The sequence below is a fragment of the Protopterus annectens genome, chromosome 14.part0 (assembly GCF_019279795.1).
Source record: "Protopterus annectens isolate FY-2018-M chromosome 14.part0, PAN1.0, whole genome shotgun sequence".
Taxonomy (NCBI): Eukaryota; Metazoa; Chordata; order Ceratodontiformes; family Protopteridae; genus Protopterus; species Protopterus annectens.
In genome coordinates, this window is record NC_056748.1 from 187,578,746 (window position 1) to 187,594,639 (window position 15,894).

Here is a 15,894-nt window from a genome sequence, read left to right on the forward strand (position 1 = left end):
GACAGGGAACAGGAAGTCTTCCCTGTTTAGTCAGAATGTTGGACCCATCCCTGGGGAAGCTGCTGCTGTCATTAATTCTGTTTGCCCCCATATTTCCTGTCAAAAAGAAACAGAAAGATAAACGTGTATTTGTTCCTGGTCAAACTTCCCTGGACAGGTGCAATTTACTTGATCTGGCTCAGTGTCTAATTCAGGCTATTGAACCTTTTAAGGTGGCTTTTGTGTTAAAAAAAACGGATGCCTCTTTTTCTGAACAGATTCAAGATTCTGAATCTGGGCAGTAAGATGAACATCAGATGCAAGGTTTTTTCAGATTTCAGATTCAGGCAGAGTGCACAGAATCTAATTCTTCCTGTGTAGTTTCTTTTTCTGAAACTATTTCCAGAATATGCCAATGTTTTCCATGGTAGAATACTGGATTTACTCAGTCCCTTTGAAAATACTATGAGCTGCTGCAAATGGAATTTCCAGAACTTTCACCATTCCTCCAGAGCTATCAGCATTGGAGGATGTATGTCATTGCTTGCAATTTTCCTGATAGTCAGGTTACTGAACCCAAAAAAGCAGTCAGATTGTATAAAGTCCCTCAGTCTTTTAAGTTTTATTCACTAATCCGAAGCCTGATCCTGTGTCTCACTACACCTTCCTAAACATACTGGAAATATTAAGATACAACCAAACACCCTAATACTGGGTGATTTCAACTACCCTGCCATTAATTGGGAAAACTACTCGGGTACCAACTCCTTTTCCCAACGATTCTTTGAATTCATAAATTCCAACGCTCTGGATCAACTAATCCATTGTCCCACCAGGGGCTCCAATATCCTAGACCTGGTCTTTACCAACATGGGAGATAGATGCTCCACACTAGTGGTCACCCCCTCATTGGTCAGGTCTGACCATAAGCAAATCACCCTTGACATCCACATCCCACCCCCACCCCCCAGTAAGGAAACCTCCTTAAACTACTCCAAAGCCAACTTCATGCTACTGAAGTCAGAAGTGACAAACTTCACAACACCCACGCAGACAGGATCTGGAAGTTCAACTGAAGAATCCTACACTAAGGCACTGTACGAGCACATCCACTCGTGCATGAATCGTGTCATCCCAAATAGAACCAAGATGCTCTTCTCCAAAAAAAGGAAGCCAATCCGGTGGTCCCCTGCTATAAACAAACTATAAAACAGAAGGAAGAAACTGTTGCAGAAAAGAGGAAAATCCCAGGATACAAAAAACTTCCTCACCAGCCTCAGTAAGAAGCTGAGATCCCTCATAAAATCCACACAAGCTAGTTACAAAAATAAAATTGCCAAAGATTCCAAAGACAACCACAAAGCATTCTATAGTTATGTCAAGAATCTAAATGGCAATGCTCAGATCTGCTCTGAGCTACAACAGAATGGCATTAAATATACTGATCCCAAGGATATTGCCAATATCCTGGCAGATCGATGTAGTGCCAACTTCACCCCCCTCTCACCCCCTAAACGGCCCATCTCAATACCAAAAGATTGCCAAATTCCGATAATCACAGCCACACAGGTAGAAACAGCACTCTCCAAAGCTAAGAATACAGCATCCATGGGACCAGATGACATCCCAGGCTATGTACTACATGAACTACATTATGAACTGGAACCCCACCTAATTCTCATGTTTAATCATAGCCTCACGTCAGGCTTCGTGCCCATTGAGTGGCGCACCGCTACAGTTATCCCGCTCCACAAGGGAGGATCCACCTTGGATCCCGAGAACTAGTGTCCCATCAGTCTGACAAGCCTGATCTGCAAGAGCATGGAACGCATTATTATGGAACTTATAAACAAAGACATTGGCAACCTTCAAACACTGGACCCCACCCAGTTTGGGTTTGTGAAGGGCTGATCTTGTCTCCTGAATCTGATTGACTTCTTCAAATCGGCCTCCAGAGCTGTGGACGAGGGTAAGGCGGTCCACACAGCCTTTCTGGACCTCGCCAAGGCCTTCAAAACCGTCCCCCACTCTGGAATAATAGATAAACTTACTAAGCTGGGCATAAATCCCTACATCACTCGATGGGTTACCAACTGGCTTACTGACAGAACCCAGACTGTAAAAGTAGCCGACTAAATCCAGCTCCAGACAAGTGACAAGTGGAGTACCTCAGGGTTCAGTCCTGAGACCACTCTTGTTTGGCATCTACTTCTCTGAAGTACAGGCCAACACTAAGGGACTCTGGCTATCAAAGTTTGCAGATGACTGCAAACTGGGAGCCATTATTGAATCCCCAAATTATGTGGATATTCTACAAAAGGGCCTTATAGAAACAGATGCCTGGTGCCAGAGCCATGGGCTCAAGCTTAATGCCAAGAAATGTATAGTTATCCCCTTTGGAAAAAAAACATGTACCCATGAACTACCACACATGTGGCAGGACACTAAACATCGAAAGTGTGATGAGAGACTTAGGGACACAAGTGGACAATGGTATCACTTTCGATAACCACATTGCCACAACAGTCAGGAAATCCTTCTATGTGGCACACCTCATCACTAAGGGCTTTTCATCCAGAAAAAAGGAGGTCATTGTCCCACTGTACTCATCCCTCATTAGACCCATTATAGAATATAATTCCCCATTTGGTATGTACCTCACAAGACATCTGCAACAGCTGGAAAGGCCACAGAAATACCTCACTAAAATAATCACACGTCCAAAGCAGATGCCATATGCTGACCGTCTAAAAAAACTCCAGCTATACTCTGTGGCATATCTTCTACTCAGAGGCAATCTCTGCTTAACATACAAGGCCATGTCAAACCCTGAGCTGTTGGACATGCTCCACTTAAAGAAATCCCAATCCCTCAGAGCCACACGCTCCAGGGATCTAAACCTTATCATCACAATAAACAAAACATGCTGGAGGGATAGGTTCCTGACCCAGAGACTCCCCATACTCTGGAATAGACTGCCCATACATGTCAAGCAGAGAGCCTCATTGGCCCTCTTCAAAAGGAACCTTGATGATTGGATGGGAGATAGGAAATTCTCCCCAGGGATCATGTCAGTCACCCTGCTAGACAGGGGCCCAGAGAAGTAAATATTGTGGGAAGAAATTTCCAGGGAATTGTTATGGCTAGGCTTGCATAGGCCTTAGGGCCAATAGCCTAGTACCAACCTATGAACCTATAGCATTTGATTCAACTGCAGCAAAATACTTGGGTAATTGCAATCCTACACTTGACAATGATAGGAAATTTTTATTTATTTATTTATTTAATATTCGTTAACTGGGAAAGTCTGACTTGTCACAAGTCCTTTTTCAGCAGAGGCACGGGGAGAAAAGCTCCACTTAAAATTAAGCTACTACAACACAGATACAAGTAGAATATAATAAACACAGAAAAAAAACACAATTAAATATACAATATTGGACACTTAGCATCATTAAAACATAGTAGATATCATTTGAATGTATACATAAAATTAATAAGGTTGACTCTAAAATAGTATCAGCATTAGGAACATGCTGGATTAGTCAAGAGCCATACATGGACATATCCAGTTATTGGATAGGTGAGTTTTCAGTAAAGCTTTAAATTGTGGTGCGGCTATGATGGATATTATACTGGGAGGTAAAGTATTCCAGATTTTAGATGTACAGTTGGAGAAGAGGGATTCCCCAGCCTGATTATTGGCAATGGAGACTTTTATCAGGGATGTATTATTGGATCATAAAGTTCTGGTACTGGAGTATGGTTGCAGTAGATTTTGCAGGGCAGGTGTCTTTTCTTTATCACAGAGTAATTTATGGGCCATGGTTAGTTGGTTGTAAAGCAGGAGTTGAGGACAGTCTAGCCAGTTAAGCTGTCTGAGTGATACACAGTGATAAGACATGGAGTTTGAGTTGGCTGCAAATCTTATAATTTTATTATAACATGTTTCAAGTTTTGTAATGTCAGATTTCCTAAGGTTGATGAGAATTGGAGATGAATACAGAAGGGTTGAGATTAAATGTGTTTGAGCTATGGTGGCTTTAGTGTTTGTGTAGTAAAGTTTATTCCTATACAGACTATAGGGCCTGCAAGGCCATGGAATGTATCATTATGGAACTTATAAACAAAGACATTGGTAATCTCCGAACTCTGGACCCCACCCAGTTCGGGTTTGTAAAAAGCAGATCATGTCTCCTAAACCTGATAGACTTCTTTGAAGCAGTCACCAAAGCTGTAGATGAGGGTAAGGTGGTTCACACAGCCTATCTAGATCTTGCCAAGGCTTTCCACACCATCCACCACTCTGGAATTATAGATAAACTCACTAAACTAGGTATAAATCCCTATGTCACAAGATGGGTTGCCAACTGGCTCACTGACAGAACCCACACTGTGAAAGTAGCAGACTCCAAATCCGACTTCAGACCATTGATAAGTGGAGTATCACAGGGTTCAGTCCTGGGTCCTGTCCTGTTTGGTATCTACTTCTTTGGAGTACAGGCTAACACAGAAGGTCTTCTGCTAACGAAGTTCGCAGATGACTGCAAACTAGTAGCCATAATCGAAACTCCTAATGATGTGGACATCCTACAAAAGGGCCTCACTGAGACAGATGCCTGGTGTCAAAGCCATGGCCTCAAGCTCAATGTTAAAAAGTGCATTGTCATCCCCTTTGGTAAAAACTCTGTACCCATGAAATACAACATAGGCGGTAGTATACTTAACACCAAAAGTGTGATAAGAGATCTTGGGACATAGGTGGACAGCAGTCTCTCCTTTGATAATCACATCACCACAGTAGTCAGGAAATCCTTCTACATGACACACCTCATCACAAAAGGTTTCTCATCGAGAAAAAAAGAGGTCATTGTTCCCCTCTACTCATCACTCATTAGACCCATTATAGAGTACAACACCCCTTTTGGTATGTACGACACAAGACATCTACAACAACTGGAAAGGCTGCAGAAATACCTCACAAAGAGGATTACCGGCCTCAAACAGATGCCCTATGCAGACCGTCTCAAAAAACTCCATCGCATATCGTCTACTCATAGGTGATTTCTGCCCAACATACAAAGGTATGTCAAATCCAGATCTGTTGGACATGCTCCACTTAAAGAAATCCCAATCCCTCTGAGCTACACGCTCTAGGGACCTAAACCTTGTCACCACAATAAACAGAACATGCCGGAGGGATAGATTCCTGTCCCAGAAACTTCCCATAGTCTGGAATAAACTACCTATCTATATCAAACAAAGCTCCTCATTAGCACTCTTCAAGAAGAATCTTGATGATTGGATGGGAAATAGGAAATTCACCCCAGGGATCACTTCTGTGGCTCTGCTCGATAGTGGCACAAGAAAATAATTTTCTTGGGTGGCAAAAGCCAGGGTATCTTTTTGGCTGGGCTTGTATAGGCCACAGGGCTGATAGCCTAGTACCTACTTATGAACCTATGAATACCTAGTTTTTTGTGGACTTTTTTATGGTTTGAGCTATGTGGAAGTCAAATCTCATGTTATTGGCTATTTCAACACCTAGCAGTTTCATATGGACAGTGGGTGAAATTATGGTTTTGTTGACAGATTTGATAGTAAATGGAGGGGGTTGTTGTAACTTTGGTAGGATGAAATAGCATACGTTTTATTTTGTTGGGGTTCAGAATGAGGTGGAAATTGGCCAGTTTTCAATTGCAAGGAATGAGTTTTGGTTGAGCACTTGAATATTACTGTGGAGTCATCGGCTTACTGAATTAGGGATGCCTGTGGGACTGAGGTGTGGAGGTTATTTGTGAATAATGAGAAAAGGAGGGGACCTAGTATAGCACCCTGGGGGACACCTATGGTGGTAGGTAAAAGGGGTGATAGAACTCATTGCCATTTTACTGCTTGCTGTCATCCAGTCAAATAGTCTTGGAACCAGTCAGGTGAAGACTGGGAAAAGTTAAGTGAAGAAAGGGTGGTAAGGAGTTTGCTGTAGGAGACCATATTGAAGGCTTTCGATAGGTCTAAGAAAATAGAGGACACATATTTGTTTAAAATTGATAAATGTAGGGAAAAAAGTCTGTGATTTTTCAGAATTTCGAATAGTCTAATTGTGAATATATAAGGAATGTTTTGCTGCAGCAGCTTCTTCTTGTGAGGAAAAGATCTGATTAAAATGTTTGTTTCTTCTATGTTGCAGGTCACAACTCATTGTTTAAAGTGTGTGTATGATTCCGATATTTTTTCCAGGGCTGTGGCCACTAGTACTGTTTTGTGGAGGTTTGCCTGGCTGAGTTCTCAGAATCTCTCAGATAATGTGAAAAATGAGATTTTGAATTTTCCTTTGGATAGAGATTTAGTTTTTGGTCCCTTTGCTGCAGAAGTTATCAAAAATTATACAGTGACTGCTCACTGCTATTCAAGAAATGAGCACTCAGATTGCACAGCTCAACCAGTGTGCCTGTTGTAATTCAAGAATATACCAATAGAAAAAAGCCCTTCTGCTGAAGTACCACTGAGCGGCCAGACTTTCTATTTCTATATACTGAGGGACAGCAAAAGATGAGAAAAATCAGGTATGTTCTACAAAACTAAAGAAACAGAAGCTCACCTGATTTTGCCTTGTATTTGTTTACTGTCCCTCATAAAATACTTTCTAAACATTAAAAAAAAAATAGTATGGGAGCATGGGAATGCAAGTCTAATGCACATGCTCAGTACATCAGTAACTAAGGTAGAACTCAGAAGACTGAAGTGCCGTTATACAAACATTATTTAAGAAAGGTAAGCAACAACATTCTTAATGTCATTGTATAAAAGCAATATTCCACTCCTGTTTGTGGCTATATCAGGATTTGCTTGTGGTTGGCTCTGTTTAATCATTCTGGCTTTGTCCTCGTGATCAAACTACACCAACTGTGGGTAATTCCTGATATATACACACACTCTTGGATTATGGCTTAAGCGTGATGAGAGTGGTAAGCTGATACAGGGGAAATCGCTAAGATTTCTAGCCCCCATTTTCCTAATGTTCCAAGGGATTCTCTAACCCCTTTTCCAGTTTTGGAAAAAAAAAAAAGCAGCCTGAGCAAAATGCAGGTAAACAGACATTTCAGAAGCAGTGACAAAGGAGTTCTAAAAAGAATACAGGAACCCCCAAAAACAACGGACAGTCCAACAAGTCAAAATTACTATTTAAGGAACCAACCCCCCCCCCCCCCCACACACACACACACACAACACCACACACACAACCACCACTGTCAGTTACTTTTCCCTACCAGAAGTCTAAATCTCCATTTCTTTCTTTGGCAACAGAGAGTTTCAGACAAATGTGTTCTGAAGATCTTTCAAGGTTACAGATGACAGTGGGAAGACGTTCTTCCTTTTCAAACAGTAATCCCTCATCCACTGGACCAGACTCCTCCATATGCCCCTGTCCTTCAACATATGTTGTCTCAGGGAGTGATAGAACCAGTTCCTCCTTTACAATTTGGGAAAGGTTTTATTCAAGGATGTTTATGGTGCCAAAGAAAGACAATGCATGTAGACTAGTTCTGGTTCTTTCTTTCCTAAACCTCTTCTTCCTCATTTAAGTTTCCTGGTAACACTAGATGAAAAGATGCTATTCATCCAGACTTCAGGTGTTTCTTAAAATTTTGGATGTCTGGATCCTATTATCAATGTATTGCCTTATCCTTTGGATTATCCACTGCAACAAAAGTGTTCACAAAGTGTCTATCTCCAGTTATAGCTAATTCCAGGCTCATCATTGCAGAGTCTTTTTCAAAGCGTCAGGAATCTCTCCCTTGGGTGAGAGATCTCTTACACAAGCTGGGATACTAAGGGAACATTCAGAAATCTTTTCTGACTTCATTACACAGAATTGTTCTTGGGTTCATTGGTGTATTGTTGTCTCAAACACAAGCCAGTACATCTGGCACTGAGGAGGTTGACTGCACAAACACCATAACTCTAACACCACCCAAACCTGTACAACACACCTCTGCATATGCAGAGGTTCTCAACAAAAACATACCTAAACAAAAGAGACCTCTGAGGCAAAAACACACGCACATCACAACCCACCATACCTCCCAACCTTACCAAATTCCTCAGCATTTACCGGTTTTGAGGTCCAAATAATGGGGTGCCATGAATTTCCAATTGGCCCACTTCATTCCTGATTCTTTCCTAGCTATTTTTTAAAATGTATTTCTCCTCAGCAATTTTCCACTGATGTCATCACATGCAGAGGCGTACGTGATGATGTCAGCATTGTGAGCAACCTGCCAGCCTATCGGAATTTGGTTGAGGGCTTGAGGGGTGTAACTGACTCATTGGTTGTACTTTGTTTTGTCAGCTCAGGAACGTGTTTGAGTAACGTGCATCTTGGTCAGACTTGTGCAGCAGCTATGTTAAATGCAAGCACATTTAAATAAATGTAATCTTTCAAATTACAGAATAGAGTTAGACAGAGACATCAGAGCCAGTTTGTTAGTTTAAGGGGGTCGGGTTGGTTCTTGGGGACTGGATTACACTACACAGGCAGGCTACAGCCCAGAGTCAGACTGTGAGAAAGCAGCAAGAGACCTAACAGTGTTTTTTTTTTTAATTAATTTAGAGCACTGAGGTTTGACTTACAGTTAGTCAGTGACATTTGGCAAGGCCACCCCATCTCCAAGCAAACCGTTTGTTTCAGATATCAGACTTCACTGCAGCAGGGCACCATGCAGCAGCAGTCTGACTCTGGTCAGAGTGGTGGTGTGAGTGTGACCAGAGCTGAAGAAATATTTCGCTTCTTCCCCCAGCTCCTCCTCCTGGTAAAAAGATTAAAAGAATTGCTAACCAACCTGTAGCTGTAAAAACATTTGGTGTGCTAACCAAGTACAATTCTTGTAAGAAAAAATTTCCTTTTTTTTTGCATGGATGACACAGAATGAATGAGTGACACAAAATTTAACTGTCCTCTGACTCTATGCCTGCAGCAGATATAACCTGGCACTCTGGCAGGCAGCATACCATGGTGTGGTGGGAGATAAATTAATGGTTATTAACACGTATCATGATGGAATGGAGCAGTTGAATTTTTGGTTTATAACATTAATAGAACAAGGGATTTAGTGGAAATTAACAAGGATCAAGATGGTATGCAGGAGGGAAAATTATTGGGGCTAACAGGGAACATGATGGAATGGAGCAGCAGAATTACAGGAAGAGTAGAATGAGCAATTATTAACATTGATCATTATGGAATGAAACTGAGAAATTTGTGTATATTAACATATGGCTGAAGCAGGGGAAATTAATGGCCGTTAATCGGGGGGACATGATGTAACTGAATCGGGAGTTATCAATTATTAATATGGATCCTGATGGTATGTAGCAGGGGAAATAATTGGTGCTAACAGGCAGCATGATGGAATGGAAAAGGGGAATTTTTGAGTATGAACCTACATTTCTGGGTATGAACATGCATCATGATGGAATGAAATAGGGGAATTAGTGGTTATTAACATTGAACATGATCAACTGGAACAGTTAATACATGGTTATTAACAGAGATCATGATCAAGTGGAACAGTTAATCAGTGGTTATTAACAGATATCATGATGGCATATAGTAGGGAAATTGGTGATATTAACAGGGAACTTAATGAAATGGAACAAGGGAATTATTGGTTATTAACATGGATAATTAGAATGCATCAGGGAAATTAATGGATATTAGTATGAATCATGATAGTCTGTAATAGTGGAATTAGTGGTTATTAACATGGATCTTGATGGCATGTAGCTGTGGAAATTAGTGGACACTAAGTGGGAACTTCATGGAATGGAACAGGGGAATAAGGAGTATTAACAAGAATTGTGTGGAAAAGAGGAATTACTAATCACTATCATGGATCCTGACAGTATGTAGAAGAGGAATTTAGTGGATGCTAAAAAGGGATTATGATAGAATGAAATAGGGAAAGTGTCTGCTCCAAACACAGATCATGATGGATGGAGCAAAGGGACTAATGAATGTTAACAAAGAATATAAGGGAAAGAAGCAGGGGTGTTAATGTGTAGTAACCTAGTTCCTGATGGCATACAGTAAGGAAAATGAGTCAATATTCATTAATTCCTCTGTTCATTTCTTCACATTCCTTGTAAACATTAACATGGATTATGACGGCCAAGAGTAAATGAATGGTTAATAGGGAACATGATTTATTTATATTTGTTATTTATTTACTGACATTGATGGGCTGGAACAGGGGAATTAGTGCATATTGAGGTGAATTATAATGATATGGAGTAAGGAAATTAGTGGATGTTAACATGGAACTTGTAGAAACGGAACAGAAAATATATTAACATGATGACACTGAATGTCGATTTGAGAATAACAACATAGAATGTGATAGCATGAAGTGGGAGGATTAGTGGATATTAGAGTGGAGCAGATATGAATCACTGCTGGACTTCTAAAAGGTCCAAGCATTTTTCCAGAACTACTTAAATCTTTCTGGCTGGCACATTATTTTTGAACTCCTTTTCATTATTTTGCTAGTGTTCAGCTACTTTTCCTTTTAAATGTGATAGCCAACTATGGGGTAAGCTCAAAATTATTTTTAATTTAAAGAGCCCTTTTTCAAGTATACTGTTTAGTATTTTAATGGTTAAAAGACTTTAAATAACAATGTCGCTTATTGTTTCATTATCGCAGGCCACTGATATTGAAGCAAACTCTTGACAGACACTCTGTAAACCTACAAAGTAATGTCCCCATAGCCCAAGTCCTGATAGCAAACAGCAACTCTCTCAACTGATGATGTGTTGCCTTGCAACAAAATACGAGCTTTTGCCAATAGACAGAACCCAGGCCTTGTATGGCCTATTGCACTAATAGGTTAAAATTAAGGTTTTTAAAAGGTGACATCCCATCTACATGTAGCCATTGCAGAGTCATCCATACATGAGTAATATGGATAGAATGGGGATCACTGATCACTACTCCACCTGCTGCAGACAAGCAAGGCTGCCATGCTAAGCCAGAGGTAAAGCACATTACAGTATTTGAGCGGAGAGGGTACCAGGATAAAAATAACAGTGATAAGCCCTAACAATGGAATTATTTCATCCTGGAAATATTGTTCAGATTCTAAGATGATTTAGTAGCCGAGATTCTCATATAGATAGCTGCCTTGTTTGAGTAAGGCTTGTAGTAAGGTGTTAACCTGCTTGTGAGTGATTTTACCCATATGTGTAAATGCAGACTATACTGCAAAAGGCTGCAATACATATGCACACAAAAGATGGTCACAGTATGCAAGATACTAGAAACAAAACTTAACATCTGTAGACAATCAAAAAAAATAACAGAATGCCATTTTAAATATATTAGTGAAAGCAAGAAAGACACACACACACACACACACACACACACACACACACACACACACACACACACACACACACACACACGCACACACGCACACACGCACACACGCACACACACACACACACACACACACCATTTTTGCTTTAATTTATCTTATAATCATTTCCACCTAGTCAATTAATATTGATCAACCCTTTGTACTTGAACATCATTTTACAGTTTCATTTCCTCCCTTACCCCCTGCAATTGAATATCAGCTGCCTCCAGCTTCTGTCTTCATTCAGTGGGTCTACTGGACCTGTCTTAGCCTCTCCCAGGATCAACACGAACCACATCCATGATAGTTCTAACTTAATTTGCACTGTGCTGTATTTATACATTTGCTTATTATTTATACATTTGCTGTATTGTTTCTGCCCTTTGTTGTCTCCACTCTGTTTTTTTCTCCAAGGGTAGCTCAGAAGCTAGTTTCAGGTGGGGGTTATTGAGCCAGCCCACATCCTAGCTGTTAGTCATTGCCTGAGGTGTATGGTCTGTGTTGTAATTCCAGTACAGACTGCATTTCTGTGAATTGGTGCAAAGCTGATATATCTCCTGGCTGTTTGCAGAGTTGGAATCTATTCCAAACTGACAAGTACACTTTTTGCAACTTAATTTGCACTGTGCTGTATTTATACATTTGCTGTATTGTTTTCCTTCTCACTCTCCCTGTTGGTATCTTGTTCTTATACTTGCCTGTCCCTACTGTAAATTTCATCTGGAACACTCCCTCGGTCTAGTGTCATTATCTCATTTTGCCTATTACAGAGAGAATATGTGAGAAGGCCAACCCACTAAGTTTATTAAGCTTGAATTATTATCTGCTCCTCCTTTCCCCCTTTCCACTTTACTAAAACAAACAAAAAAAAAACTTTGCTAGAATCTCCTTGTGTTCTGACTGAGTGTGCTTCTCAGCTGATTTTTTTTGGCACTTTTTAACTGTTCAGAGTTGAATAAAACAATAATTGAATTCAGTTCAGAATACATTTTGAATAAATTGCATTTATTTAAACTGTAGTTGCTTAAATACTGCTACACACTCATGTGCTAGCTTGCACTGCACTTGAATTGTTTTAGTGCTGTTGTAGCTGCTCTTCTGTAAAAAAAAAAAATTCTAAGCTCGTTTCCTACCTTTCCTGTAACTAGTCTAGTCCGGATACAGATTTGCTGTATCCAGGACTGTTTGTAAGCTTCTGAGCCCCCCCAAGCCTTTCTGTGTTGGAGGGAAGCCTTCTAGCTTATTAGTGAGAGTGGTAGGCATTAGGTAGCCTTTCTACCACAAGAGGAGTGGTTTCTGGCCCAGAAATTGTAGTCTATTGGTCGTTTGGGCAGTTTTTCCATCTCTTTCAACTTTCTGGTTTAAAAGCCCATGTTTGCACTTGCTTCCTACCTTTCCTGTAACTAGTCTAGTCCAGATACAGATTTGCTGTATCCAGGACTGTTTGTAAGCTTCTGAGTGGTGCCAAACTCTGCTCTTCAATTTTTCCCTTAGATCTGCTAGTTCTTTCCTCTCCTGCACTTTTACTAGCTTATTAGTCTAGCACTTTACCAGACTTCTTGTAGCAATTATTGTAGCACACAAAAGTGCTACTAGCAGTAAACTTTCTAGAAGGAAACAGCTCCAGTGCTTATTATTAATGCCCACCCCTCCAGGCATGTCTAAAGGTCAGTTACCTGTGCTTTCTCCTATTAACTTAGTGAATTTGGGCATCCTGAGGCAATGTAGCAACTGCCTCATGTACACTGACAACCCTCTCCTCTTACCTCTCAGCACTCAGACTTGCGAGAGATGGACTTGTATAACCAAATTGGAAGCCATGCACTCTCCAGCCAAGATCGGAGTAGCTGGTCAAGATGAGATGGTCAATACTTGCACCACACCACATGGAACACAAAGCCTTCCAGAACACACACCAGCATGCCTTCACATAAAAACACAAACCACACACCCACCTTCACAGAGGCTCTCAATAAAACTCTACCCAAACAGCAGAGACCTCCAAGGCAGAAACACACTCTACCAGCACAACACAACACTAATCACAAGACACATAATTCTCCTAAACAGTGTGCCACTCAATCAAAGCCCCTAAGGCAAAAATAGCATGCCCAACACACTGGTCATAGGTGACTCGATAGTGAGGCACATTGATGTTCCACTCACTAGGATGAAGAAGGAGAAAGTAACAGTCAGCTGCCTTTCAGGTACCAGGATCCACCACATAATGCATGCACTCAGGTCCCTCAAAAACAGGTACAAATATGACTTTGTCATTATACATGTGGGTGTGAATGACCTGAGACGTACCTCCCTGGACTACATGAAAAGAGGTATTGAGAAGCTCTTGGATTGGGTAGCCCAGGCGGGTATGACCCTTGCCCTGAGCAGCATCCTACCATCACCCAGAACGATACCACACTGCAAGCAGAAAATGATTGCTTTCAACAATTGGCTAAGTTTCTGATCCCATTCTAAGGGGATCCAGTATCTGTCTGCCTGGGATGACATGATTGACAGACATCGATGCTTTGCCAGAGATGGCATGCATCTGTCGCCCCTGGGCTTCCGGATACTGGCTAAAGCTCTTGCCACCCCATAGTGCCTTTTTTAGGTGGTGTTCCAAAGACCAAATTACCACTGTAACAGCTACAAATAAATGCAATCTGAGGGTCATGCTGCTAAATGCTAGAAGTCTAAATCTCAAAATGCACTTACTCGAAGCACTCCTTACAATGGAGAACATCAACATTTGTGCCAACAGAGACCTGGTTCAAGGCAGCAGAAAGCACCCCTGCACTACCAGGCTGTAACTCATTTCACACCTTTCGGTCCCAGAACTTGGACCGAAGCTCCAAAGGTAGTGGTGTTTTCATATTCATAAAGTATGCGCACACCTCCAGACTGGTAGCCCAAAATAATGCATCTGAGAGACTTCAGATGCAGCTAACATCGAGTAAGACAGCGATTCAGGTCATAGCCTATTATAGGTCCCCAACTATGTCCCAAGAATCTCACTCCACATTCCTAAGTAACCTGGAGAATATTAGGGTCCGACCTAACACTCTCATACTGGGCAACTTCAACTACCCCTCCATTAACTGGGAAAACTACTCCTGTACCAATACACTTGCCCAATGTTTCTTGGAATTCATTAATTCCAATGCCCTGGACCAGCTCGTTCTTACCCCCACTAGAGGTAGCAACATCCTTGACTTGGTCATTACTAACATGGGCGACCATTACTCTACACCAATAGTCAACTCCTCCCTGGTTAGATCCAACCAAAAACTAATCACCTTGGAAATCCACATCCATCCCACCCTCCTACGGCAAAGGTAACCACCATGAAAAACTTCTCCAAAGCTAACATTGGGCTCCTAAAAACAGAGGTGGCTAACTTCAAGGCACCCATGCAAATGGAGAGTATTTGCATGACTGCCAAATCATACACCAGTGCACTGTACGAACATGTGCACAAATACATGAATCTCACCATACCCATTAGAACCAAGATGCTGTCCTCCAAAAAAAGGAAGCTAATCTGGTGGTCCTCTACCATAAACAAATGCTACAACAGAAGGAGGAAACTGATGCAGAATAAGGTGAAGTCCCAAGACTGGAAAAACACCCTTATCAGCCTCAACAAAAAGTTGAGATCCCTCATCAAATCCTCTAAAGCTAGCTATGAAAACAGAATTGCAGCAGATAGTAAAGATAATCACAAGACCTTCTATAGCTATGTAAAGAATCTCCATGGCAATACCCAGACTCGCTCAGAGCTACTGGACAATGGTACCTCCTATACTGAGCCAACAGATGGCCGACAGATTTAGTGCCAACTTTACCTCTCCCTCCAAAGGACCAGTCACAATACCGTAGATTGCCAGGCACCCAGTATTACTGCTGCACAGGTTAAATCAGCACTGTCCAAGGCCAAGAATACAGCTTCTATGGGACCTTATAATATCCCTGGCTGTGTTCTACATGAACTACAGAGTGAACTGGTACCTCACCTGTGTGCCCTGTTCAATCACAGCCTCACCTCAGGCTTTGTCCCTACCAAATGGCGCACTGCTACAGTCATCTCTCTCCACAAAGGAGGAGTGACTACAGACCTTGGGGACTATCACCCCATTAGCCTGATGAGTCTGATATGCAATGCCATGGAACACATCACCGTGGACCTAATAAACAAGGATATAGGGACTCTCCAAACTCTGGATCCCACACAGTTTGGTTTTGTGAAGGGTTGATCATGCCTGCTCAACTTGGTCAACTTCTTTGAGCCAGTGACCAGAGTTGTGGATGAAGGCAAGGTGATTCATACAGCCTACCTTGAGCTGGCCAAGGCCTTTTATACTGTTCCCCACTCAGGAATAATAGAAAAACTCACTAAGCTAGATATCAACCCCTATATCACTAGGTGGGTAGCAAACTGGTTCATAAGTAGAACCCACAGTGTGAAAGTAGCTGACTCCAAGTCAGACTGCCGACC